At 48.8% G+C, this 11703-nt stretch overlaps 1 protein-coding gene and 1 long non-coding RNA gene across 2 annotated transcripts in view; one reads left to right on the top strand and one right to left on the bottom strand.

The window, feature by feature from the left end:
• Positions 1 to 1676, bottom strand: part of eya4 (EYA transcriptional coactivator and phosphatase 4) — a 29325-nt gene extending 27649 nt beyond the window's left edge. The window contains exon 1 of the mRNA XM_019885002.1: positions 1367 to 1676. The gene's annotated coding sequence lies outside the window, so the exon portion shown is untranslated. The remainder of the gene's footprint in view (positions 1 to 1366) is intronic.
• A 9-nt stretch (positions 1677 to 1685) lies between these two features.
• Positions 1686 to 11703, top strand: part of LOC109524879 (uncharacterized) — a 23998-nt gene continuing 13980 nt past the window's right edge. Inside the window, exons 1-3 of the long non-coding RNA XR_002170034.1 lie at positions 1686 to 1812; positions 2236 to 2360; positions 10923 to 11201. This is a non-coding gene — a long non-coding RNA (uncharacterized LOC109524879). The remainder of the gene's footprint in view (positions 1813 to 2235; positions 2361 to 10922; positions 11202 to 11703) is intronic.

The raw sequence follows: 11703 nt of genomic DNA, 5'->3' as shown, positions 1-11703 counted from the left end.
CACACACACACACACACACACACACACACAGGTCATTTATTCCAAATACTCCAGTGAGTATAAATTATATTAGTGCGTCCCACAATCCTTTACAGTATTTCCAGAGCCGAGGAATGACATCTGCACAAGTCATCCCGGTTATGCATCTATAGCCCTTGAATTTATGTCTGCTCCATACGCACGTGAAATCTAATCTGGCAGCGTGCGGATTAGCAGGCGGTAGCGCCCCCCGCATAAACCGTGATGTCGTCGAAGGCAGGCCAGAGAGGTGTTCCCGTTTCCTACATATCAGGTAGGAACACGGATGCCAAGTGGGATGAGAAATGGCCCGGGGGAGCTTGTCCCTCCTCGTCCACATATTTCGTTTCGCTCATCCACTGATATTAGGACCACCGAATACGTAACATCCATTTGAGCACGTGGGAAGGCAAATAAAGATATACCTTGAATGATGTGTCGTTGAAAAAAGAAATGGACCAATGACTTGATTCAATCATTCCTTTCAATTGACCAGCAATAGTAAAACAAATCAACACGAAACCAGGATAAGACAGATGGATGTCACCCCCAATATCAAGTCCAAATACCCGAGTGAATTTTATGAAATAAATGCCCCCCTAAAATAAAATGTAAATATTTAAATGAAAAAAAGTTGAAAAAAAAATTCTCAAATGGTGCGATTGTTGTTTATTCATTAAAGGGTTTCAATATTGACATGATCATAAAAAAATAAAATAAAAATAAAATTTAAACAATCATTTAAATGGAAAAATTAACCAGAACATTTAGCTTGATAATTATGACATATGAGTGTCACCTCAAATGTCCAGTCCGGAATGTCTGGTAACGCCACCCCCCGCCCCTCCCCCCCAATAAATAACTTTACATGTGGTCATTTAGATTTTTCAATATTTTATTTATCTTTTGTTGTCTTTCTAAACAAACAAAAAAAAAGAATCAAGTTTTGATATTTAAGTAGCCGCTTTTTGAGGTAACAATAGTATGACTAAGCACTAATTTCAAGTCCAAAAAGTTGGTGAACACTTTAAAAACACTTTAAGTGCATGTTTAAATAGTGTCAAAGAGTTGACACACGCACACACACTTTCTAACGTGTAAATGACCAGTTGTACAGATGTTGATTTTTTTATATAAAACAAAAAGGCAATATTCTGTAACAGTTGTGTAGACAATAAATATGTACATGATATATTTTACCACTAATAATAAATACTCAATGAATATTTGTGAAATGACGTTACATTTTAATACAGAGGTTTGTTCATTATTATTCCCGATGATCCCCATGTTTTATTGTATCCAGCACACTGTTGTGAAACGATAGATACATGAAGAAATGTTCTACCTGTGCTGTGTCACCAAGTGGTCTGCCTGCTCTCGGGTCCGGTTTACTTGCTGGTGCAGCTCATCATCGTGACAGGCTGTCAACCGCATCGGAGCTCGGAGTCCCCGAACAAACTCTGGACGCAGCAACAAGCTGCCAAAGTCGACCGACCTTTGAGAAAGAAGTGGACCGACAGCAGCCGCGACGCGGTACAACTTTGCTCGGAGTCGCAGTCCCAAGTCAAGTCCAAGTTGGAGGAGGCAGCGGGAGAGGCGCCGGGGCTGCTCGAGAGCCATTCGGAGCCAACTTCGTGATTGACCAAGTGAGGAGCCCCGCGGCGCGTGCGCACTGGCGACGCCGACTCCGAGGGCCAAGTGAGCGATGGGCTCAAGATGGAGGCGGGGGAGAAAGAAAGGAGATCGCCGCCGAAAAGAGATGAGCCCACTACTTCTCGTCTTCGAATTGCGGTAGACGTCTCGCTTTCTCTTCGATGCCATTGCGCACAATACACCCTAAGCATATCATTTCAGGCCAATTTGACTGACGTGCTGAGTTTTATTGAAGCCACCTGTGTTGCTAGCTAACTGCTTGCTACTTCTTATTCGGTGTCAGTAATTGAGTCGACACCTCACACGAATTGAAGTCGTTTTGATGGTTCTAATCCAGACCGTTTCATAGGTATGGGGGGTAAAATTTACAAGATTTATTCCCCTGCACGAGACTGGTTTAGCGAACGGATACAATTCCAGTGATAGCCGAGTGTCACTTTCAATGACTTCCTTTCAGTTGACGAGAACACGTTTGGAAAGCCTTTTTATTGGAGATTTTAAGTCAACACTCGAAGCATCGACGTGTTATTGACTGCGCTGTTAATATTCCTTCCTTTTCAGCCAGCCCCGAGCTGTTGGCCAGGATGGGAAGATTCATGAGACCTGTGCCGAAGCCAACCAGCGGCAGCGGAGACCGCGGACCGAAGATGATACCGCAGCGTCCTGAGCTTGAAGCACAGCGACGGGTAACGTTTGTGCCGGTGGCCAAAAGGAGATACTTGGTCGATACTTAGGCCAAGACTGGTCAAAGTAGAAGTACCCATTTTTACAATTCACGCCATTCAAGATGTTTTTATCATAAGCACAGTGAAAACACAACGGTAGGTAATTCTTACTTTGCACTTATCCAAAGTATATAAATGATGACAAAAAGAACAAGTTGAAATCATGAAAGGTAAACAGCGAATGAAGGGGGTGAGCTTTGCAAGTACACAAGAGCTACTTTTTTTTCCCCTCCGCTGATTTCAGCAGTAGCCATAGCCGAGCTAATGCAAAAAAAGCTATATAATGAGCATTTGCCGATTAAAGTATTGCAGGTTGCGGAGCTATTGCGCACTGTAAATCTTCAGGTGAGCGGGATTACAAAAGCTAAATATTGCACTCTGTGGCTCATGGATTGTGATGTGTTATTCAGGAGTCTGCGTATGGGCATTTGATCTTTACAATGTGTATCGCGATTAAAACAAACAAACAAAAAACCCCAACAACTTCTGTCTATGAACCCGGTCCGTCAAGATTTACACGTCGTGGCCAAATAAATGAGGAGCACAAGCTGTGACAGAGCCCGAAATAGCAGGAAGGCGCAGCGGCGACCCGCCCCCTGGAATGCCGCGTGTCAGGCGAGCTTTGAACACTTGGCAGAACACGATGCACAAAGGAAGCACGTCCAGGTGTTTTTGGAGGTGTCAGACAGTGAAATTTCAGATGCGCCCCGATATTTGTGAGGCCAGCTGTTCTCGCCAGGGCCGGGAGCTCAAAGCCCACAGCCTACCCACGCAAACGCCGCAAAGCCAATCACGGCGCTCCCTCTTCTCGCCGGGCCTCAAAGAAAATGGCCGCCGGCTCTCCGCTATTTATACATGACGCACGGAGCTCGTGCTCGCGCCGTGCCGCGGCGCTGACGACGCAAAACGAGAGGACGCTTCCAGAAAGTCCAGAGTGTCAGGGTGCAAAGATAAAAATACCCAGCGAAAGATGGGCCCCGCCCGGCCTTTAGTCGCGCAGCCCGGCATGTGACACGGCAGCGTTTCAGACGTGATTTATACCTGATTATTACTACCGCCCGCCGGGACCGCTCCCACCCGGCGGCCCAAATTCAATCGGCCAAAGAGGGATATTTCAGGCATCTGTGCATGGAGCTCATTCCGGGCTGACATTTTTGCTATTGGCGCAGAGTTGGCCCTTGGGCGTTGGGCACCCCATCGGGTTCACCTACGAACTTTTTGGGCAATACTCCTGGAGAAAGAGGGCGGGGCCGGGGCCGGGTCCGGCCACCTATTTCCAGGATGCTTGGCTTGATGTGGAGGCAATGTTTTTTTTTTTAGGGGGGGGGACATTCAGTTTAAGAACGTGTCTCCAGAGACTATTCCTAAAATTTGGTCATTGACTTTTCGTCATCTTATGGCAAAATTTGAAAAATCACGACAATTGTAAGATGTAAATCAAGGGCTGCAGGCTTCCGTAGGACTTCTCGTGACTCTGGACTTGGGTGTCGTGATTTGAGACATACGTGTGCGACCTGCATCATTGAAGCCATGAATCATTATGAGGCCATCCTACACTGGAGGAAGGCTTTCTCTCTCTCTCTCTCTCTCTCTCTCTCTCTCTCTTTTGTCGTCCAAGCCCACGCTGACTCTGAACCTCTGCGGCAATCCAGCTGGAATGCCTGCTATGTTGTTTCAGCTAATGAAAGAATAAGGCAAAACAAACAGAGAAGGGGAGAAAATTAAAAGAGGAGGAGGGAGGGAAGAAAACATGGCGAGGAGGAAATGGATGGAGACGGGGCCACATGGCCACCTCCGGCTCAATTCTTATTCAGCTACTCCGTTGCGACCACTCTTTCAGGATTGTTTGTTTTTATTGTCGACACATCAAGCCTTTCTTTTGTTTTTGTTTTTTTTTTTAATCACAAAAAGAGAGAAATGTAAAACAGATTATCCTTTAACCGTGCTTGAAATAACAGCAATGAACTCTCTTGAATGTCTACTTGACTTTGCTCTTGTGTTTTTTTTTTTTTTGGGGTGGGGGGGAGATTCACTTTTCATTTGGAGGCTGAGTTTAAGCATCCTGCGTCCTCGCCCGTCATTATCACGAAGGCGCCGTGTGCACACGCACGCACGCACAGGCTGTTCGCCGCTCACTCCGGTCTGTGTAAGGGTGCGGGTGCAGATTGAACGTGTCACTGTGGACCTCACAGGAGGAAGTACGCTCTGGGTGGATTGAATGCAGCTAGCACGCACGCACGCGCGCGCGTGCGCATGGCAAAATGGTCAAGTGCTTAGATGAAGTGCTGTCTGCTGTTCTCTCACTCTGCAATCCTCCTGGGAGTGGATCAATAGTCGCTCAGCATCAGGTTACCGTTAATGTCTTCATCTCTTTTAACCAGGCACTGAATGTGTGTGTGTGTGTGTGTGTGTGTGTGTGTGTGTGTGTGTGTGTGTGTGTGTGTGTGTGTGTGTGTATATATACCACAATTAAATGTCCCAGATGGCCCAGGCTCACAGCGCCCCCTAGGGAGACTCGTCGGAAGCACCGATTGAGTCGTTTACGCCGGGAACGATGAATTGACTTGAGCAGGCTTGTGCCTTTTTCTATCGATTGCCTGGAGGGCCCTCTTCCCCTAACCATTCGGGATCATCCGCCCGCATCTGGGCTCCAGGTCCACGCTTGGAATTATGCCGTCGGATATTTAGCGCTGGAATCTTTACACGTCACGTCCAGCCGAATGAATGCTTGCACGTAAAGTGGATTGTATCCCGACAGAGATAACGGACGCTTGTGACTGGGGGAGACCGGATGCGTCCTTGCAAGTATGGTCTTGAGAACGTCTCGAGGTTGCTTGGCAGTTTGGAGGTTCTTCTTTCAGAGTCTCCAGGATATCAAATCGGTTTTGCGGTGCAAAAGTGACGTCGGTAACTGGAATCGGGCTGGCCGCTTCGTCTGCGTGTGAGTCCGGGTGCGAGCGGTGGCCGACGGCAACTCCTTTTCGCAGTTTCGCCGGTGCCGTTCACCAAACGGTTCGAGGCTCATCCTTTCATTGTGGAAAAAGATCAGTCAATAGGAATAGACGGGAGTACATTGAATTCCAAGCTTACTCAGGCGAGACCATACAATCCCGTACGTCATGTTGGCTGTCGTGAAAGCGCTTGACGGAACATTTCACATCGAGCAATCAGAATACAACAGATGTCATCAAACGATGACAATCACACAATCGTAATTTGTACATTTTGTTTTGTTCCTGAACCTCGTAAACGAAGGTTCCGCTCGCCGCACCGGGATCGAAAAAGGACTTTTTACACCTTGGTTCCGAAATGAAATCTGAATGAATCCGGTTTCAAACGACAACAAAGAGGGGAAAAAAGGCAAAGACTTTGGCGGTTGTCCTCCTTTCAGTACTTGTCGTCCCTCCATCCCAATCAATCTCCCCCTGCTGCCTCCCCCATGCCTAATGCACTCTTTCATGTGCTCTCCCGTTACGCCGAGGTTGTCCCCCGTCTCCATCACCCTCCTGTCTCATTGCTCTCTTTTGTAGCATTTTGGGGGAGTAACGTGATCCCCCCCGCTCCCAATTTTCTCCCCCAGGGTGGTCCTTTTAGGGGCGACCTGGCGCTCGAGTGGTTAGCGCATTGACCTCGCAGCGCAGAGGTCGTGGGTTCGATCCCGGCTCCGTGGAGTTTGCGTGTTTTCCCCGTGCCTGCGTGGCTTTTCTCCGGGTCCTTTGGATTCCTCCCGCATTCCAAAAATCTGCACGGCAGGCTGATTGAACGCTCGAAATTGTCCGAGGTGAGAGTGTGAGCGCGGATGGTTGTTCGTCTGTGTGTGCCCTGCGATGGGCTGGCAACTGGTTCAGGGTAGGGTGTTGTCCCCCCGCCGACTACCCGATGACAGCTGGGATAGGCTCCAGCACCCCCCCCCGCGACCTTTGTGAGGATAAAGCCGATCGCAAAATGGATGGATGCCCCCCTTTTATTTGAATTGTTTTGCTTCTTCACTGTTTTGTGGTTTTTTTTTTTTTATGCTTGCAAAGAAGACCTCAACGACTGTTCCTCACTCTAAAATCAACTTTTTTGGTGCGTAGCAGCCGGACAGCCGCCCGACTTTCCGGATAACCCCCGGGGGACTTTGGATAACTTGTGTAACTCGGTCTCCGCTACCTGCCAACTGCTGTCTCACACACACAAAGAGGCAAATTGAGCAAGTCTCCAGTCAAGCGTCTTTCACTGCAGGCTCCAAATTGAAGCCGATCACGAGGACGAGGATTAGGAGGAAGGAGGGAAGAATTGAGAGACAGCTAATGTCCTCACATACCGACAACCAACAAAAAAGCTTCAGTGCTCAACGGGGTCATCGCCACACACACACACACGCACACACTCTGGTAAAAATAGACTGAAGGGAAATCAAGGCTCATTTGTCATCTCTATCAGTGTCAATGTGTTTTTTCTTGCTCATAGCCAAACTGGAGCTGAACTTAAACGTTCTGTCCAATGATAACAAATTCAAAGTCCCATTCTTCACGCACGCACGCATGCGCACAGTCAGCGGTGAGTCGGAGTGCATGGAGGGAATGCTGCGGTCACACCTGGGAATACTCTCCCGGCCAAACCGCCCAAGGTTTTTTTTTCTCGCGCGTTTGCCGTTTCCTCTCTCGCCGAAAATGACATTGACTTGACTTTTGTTGGCCTCTGGGTTTTCCAGGATGGATACTTTTTTTCGGCAGAGAATTTGTTTTTGCGCTCGACTAACGCATACTAAGAGCGGAAGCACGGGGCATCTATATGACCTGCCGTGCAATTCAAAAACAAGTCCAACCACCTCAACCTGTGCCAAACGGAGTCCCGCGGGGATCAATATCCATTGACTTGCAGTTTTTTTTTTTTTTTAATCTCGCGACGCGTTCGTATATCACACATGATCTGGCAATGCAAATTTCACTTCTGATTTGATTGGGATTAAAGCAGGTTTGAGAGGTGGCGTTAATGGCTTTCAGACCGGCTCTAATCCTTATTTAATGAAGGCCTCACAGTGGGCTGGCAGGCCTGGACAGGAGCCCGTCATGACTCAAGTGGACATTTGGGCAAACACTCCACCGGAAGTGGAGTGTGTGTGTGTGTGTGTGTGTGTGTGTGTGTGTGTGTGTGTGTGTGTGTGTGTGTGTGTGTGTGTGTGTATAAGAGTAGTAAGCATACATGTATAAACAGCAAAAACATCGATGTATGTTAAGTTTTTAATGCGGCTGATCTTATCAAGAGGCTCATTCTTGACTCTGTGTTTGTGTGTGTGCGCGTGCAGTCGTCGCCATGCTCACTTGGGTGCGCATGCTCTCACTCCCCATCGTCCCTATGTAACAGGAGCCGCCCCCCCCCACCCCCCTCCTCGTCCACCCAGCCCTGTCAAAAATAAAAATCATTTGTCCGCTGTGTGCGTGTGTCCATTAAAAATGCATGGCGTTTGAGGGGGGGGGTGGGGGTCCGTGATCCTCAGGGGACGAAAGCTGACACTCGGCTCTCCGGAAGGGCATCGGTGGTGGACAAATGGCATCCAAATAGAAAAGTGGACAGAAAGGGGGATCAATATGTCCAATAAATAAAATGGCGGTGTGTCCCTCAGCCACGGCCAGGTTGCACCCAAAAAACGGCCCAACGTCCATAAATGAATCTTCATGCTCTACTCGATCAGATTGCTTGACGCCTCTCCATTAAAGGCAATCATATATGAATATAGACACACACCGTATATTTTTTTTAAACAGTGTAATTGTTATCACACACGGGAAAGGAGGGCCACAGTGGCAAATGCATTTTCATTGAAGCCAGCAGAAGAGCAAAACACTCCTGCAGAAGCTGCTGTTTGCCACAGCTCACACACAGATCTCACATGCAACCCCACCGGGCCCCGCCTCTCAAAGGCGCACGCATGTCAACGTACACTCCGATAGGCACGTGTCTTTGCTTGTACCGGGGATACACATGACTGAGTGCCTTCTTGGTCAAATGAGCGGCCCGCAGAACAAGTTTGGCTGGAAGACGCGTTCGTGGCCCGACGTGTGAAAAATGCTCACGCCGAGGACTATCGTGATGCCACTTGTATTGAGTGTTGTCAAACGGGGGGCCGTTTTTTTCCCACTAATTTGTGTCCCCGCGCTCTGTTTTCCGCTCTGGGCTGGTGTGGAAAGCACTTTTTTTCCTTCTTTGCTTCACTCCATCTGCTTCCTATAAGCCTTTTGGAGGGGCAGCGGCCATTTATTCACACACAAGCCAAATCCCCTCCCCGGCCAAACAACCCAGTCCTTTTTCAATAGGGTGGTCAAATCTGGACCCAATTAAACAGGGGACCCCCACCCCCTCACCCTTTTTTAGATTTCCTTCACACCCATCTTGAGGAAGACCCAAGATTAGAGGAATATTTTTCTTATTGCCGACGACTTATGCAGAATGCCACAGGATAATAATTGAATCCACGTGTGGACCGTATTGGGTGGGACGACAGTGGTGGCCAGTCGAGAACAGCATGGCGTTCTCTGCTTTTCTCAATTGGTATTTTTGTGCGATGATATTCATTTGTTCTCAGCTGCCGAGCGTTTGTATTGCTGTACTGCTTCCCTGAATGGACATGAGGGTTTGTTCTGTTGTTGTTGTTGTTGTTGTTTGTCCAGTCAGATTTCATTGTCCATGTGCTGCCATGCCAATCTGCCCAGCCACAATCAGTGGCCGAGGATGTTGTTTTGGCCGTTTTGGCATTGGCGCAGTTTCTTGGACCAAGCGCAGTTCAAATTCATCGATGCAGGGCCAGAGCGCTGGCCCTCGCTGATGTCGGACTTTCCCCGTCCTCTGATTGCTTGGTCAGAGCGGCACTTGTTACTCGGACCGGAAAAACACACCATCTGTGCGTACTGTACTGTATGGGTTTTCCGTTTTAGTTGCATCCGTGACTACCTTCCGTCCATACCGGCAGCTTAACAACGAGTGTCAAATATGGGCACCCTTGCGTCCTGTGTTTTAGGTTCGCTGCTTTCTGCAGGTGCCGGCCGGGAGTTTTGAAGCCACTTTGAGTTCCAGAGGTGGACGCTGAATTGCGGTCAAATAAGCAAATGTCACCTATGAGCGATTTCGGCGAGCTGCTACACTTGATAAGCGCTAATGCAGGTGTTCGCACAGCCACACCATGCCATGCTGCTCCATACACACCGCCACTGGCTTCTTGTTTAAACACACACACACACACACACAGGGGGATTAGCTTCCTCACAGGACTCCACAGTGAGAGCTTGTGTTCTGCGCTCTTCTATACGCGCTGACCCGTCACGCTTTGGCTTCCGGCGAATGTCGTCGGGGAATGAATGGCCACTTGTTGGGACACTCGTATGGAATCCCGCTTGTCTGCGCCCGATCATTCTAAGTGGCGTTATTATGAAGAAAAGCGTCAGGAAATCAAGTCATCTGGTGTCGCGAGTGGGCTGCGGCGCGGAGGCAAGGGCAACTGGAAAAACAGACGGCAGGTGATTGTGATTCATGTCTTCCTAATTGTAATGGACTTCAATCCCGTAAAAACAACACGCGGGGTAATTGCCGTGCACACGCGGAGCCCCACGCGGCGCGTAATTGTGCCCACCTGGTAAAACATCATTTAGCGCGGCGCCCCTTTCCGTCGACTCACACTGCTCTTACCACGTGCATTGTGTGTCGGGGGAGTGACCTCCTTTACCCTTGGCCGGCGCTTTGATCCCCATCGTTGGATCGGACCGTCCCAAAAATCAGCCTTGGAAGCGGCTACGGACAAAACTTGCGCGGCGTCACAGCTCTCAGCGGTTTGGCAGATCAGAACAATTCTTCCTAAAAGAGGCTTCAAGATGGTTCATGTCAAACGAAACAAAAACCAACGATAAGTGCATTTTGTCTATTTAAAACGACAACCAGTCTGCTCGTTTCATGCTAACGCACACAGGTCAACGACTTAGCGTGACGCTTTAAGCAAGTGATATTTGACCGCAAACATGACATGAACGCATGCAGGCGTACAATTGAATGCTATGCTCAGGCATGCATTCTTCATCCCAAAACAAAACTGCTTTTTGCGGCTGGCGAGATGACTTGCACGGGGTTGTGAAACGACTGCATTGTACCGCCCCCTAGTGGCCAAGTCTCAGGCACCGTAACAATGAACAAGAAGACGATGCACAACCATACCTGTAGCTCGTATTTCAAGGCACTCGTGTATTCGCAACAGGTCGGTTTCTCAAAGCAATCCGATTTCAAATTCGCCACAATGCACCAGCAGCCACCGTGAATGATGAGCCTCCCGTTGTTGACCGCCAAGTCTCAGGCACCGTAACAATGAACAAGAAGAGCAATGACTTCATGACGATGCACAACCATACCTGTAGCTCGTATTTCAAGGCACTCGTGTATTCGCAACAGGTCGGTTTCTCAAAGCAATCCGATTTCAAATTCGCCACAATGCGCCAGCAGCCACCGTGAATGATGGAGCGATGGGCCCTGATATTATCCTCCTCTGTCGTCTTCTAGCGGCACGTTTCGGTGCGGCGCCCTCCGTGTGATGCTGCCATCCTGTGGTCGAAGGGGAGAACTTCCGCCGAGGCTTCAGAACGACCATCCAGCTCAACAAGGACCCGTTGGAAAACGCAGTACAAGTATGGAGAGAAAACGTTTTTGAAGCTTTTTGCTGTGTCCCCCTGCAATGTTCTGATCGGGTCCTTTTCAAGTGAGGATTCATTGACCGAAGAGAAATAGCTACCCCAGCGATGCGGAAGCAGTGTGACGAGCAACAAGCAAGCTCCTATGGAGGTATGTGCAATGTGGATTTGTGTGTGTGTCTGTGTGTGCATGTGTGTATGTGTTTGTTTGGTTTTAATGTACGTATCCGTCCGTCCATCCATTTTCAACACCGCTTAACCTGAGCAGGGTGGCGGGATTTGCCGGAGCCTATCCCAGCTGACTACGGGCACACCCTGAACTGGTCGCTGGCCGGTCGGTCGCAGGGCACACTTAATATCTGGAGTTAATTCAAAATGGAGCACGGTTCTTTGCGGTGTTTGACGTTATTTTCACATGACAGGGGTGTCACTTTTTTGGGTCGGATTTCCTCCGAAATTCTCACGGGAACAAGGAGTACAACAAATGACAGCATCAGCTGCAACAAAATGTGTCTCGCTCCCTCCCTCTTGCCTTTTTTTTCCCTTTTGGGCTGAGGTCCAACTAAACTATTAGCAAGTATGGGAGTCCCTCTTCCACTTCTCCCCTCCCTCGGGGGGCAGATGGCCAAGTTTACTTTCTCCCAGGTGGTCCC

The sequence above is a fragment of the Hippocampus comes genome, unplaced genomic scaffold (genome assembly GCF_001891065.2).
Source record: "Hippocampus comes isolate QL1 unplaced genomic scaffold, H_comes_QL1_v1.1 scaffold144, whole genome shotgun sequence".
In the NCBI taxonomy this organism is placed as follows: Eukaryota; Metazoa; Chordata; class Actinopteri; order Syngnathiformes; family Syngnathidae; genus Hippocampus; species Hippocampus comes.
The sequence above is the reverse complement of the archived record's forward strand: the minus strand, read 5'-3'. Positions and strand labels throughout refer to the sequence as shown.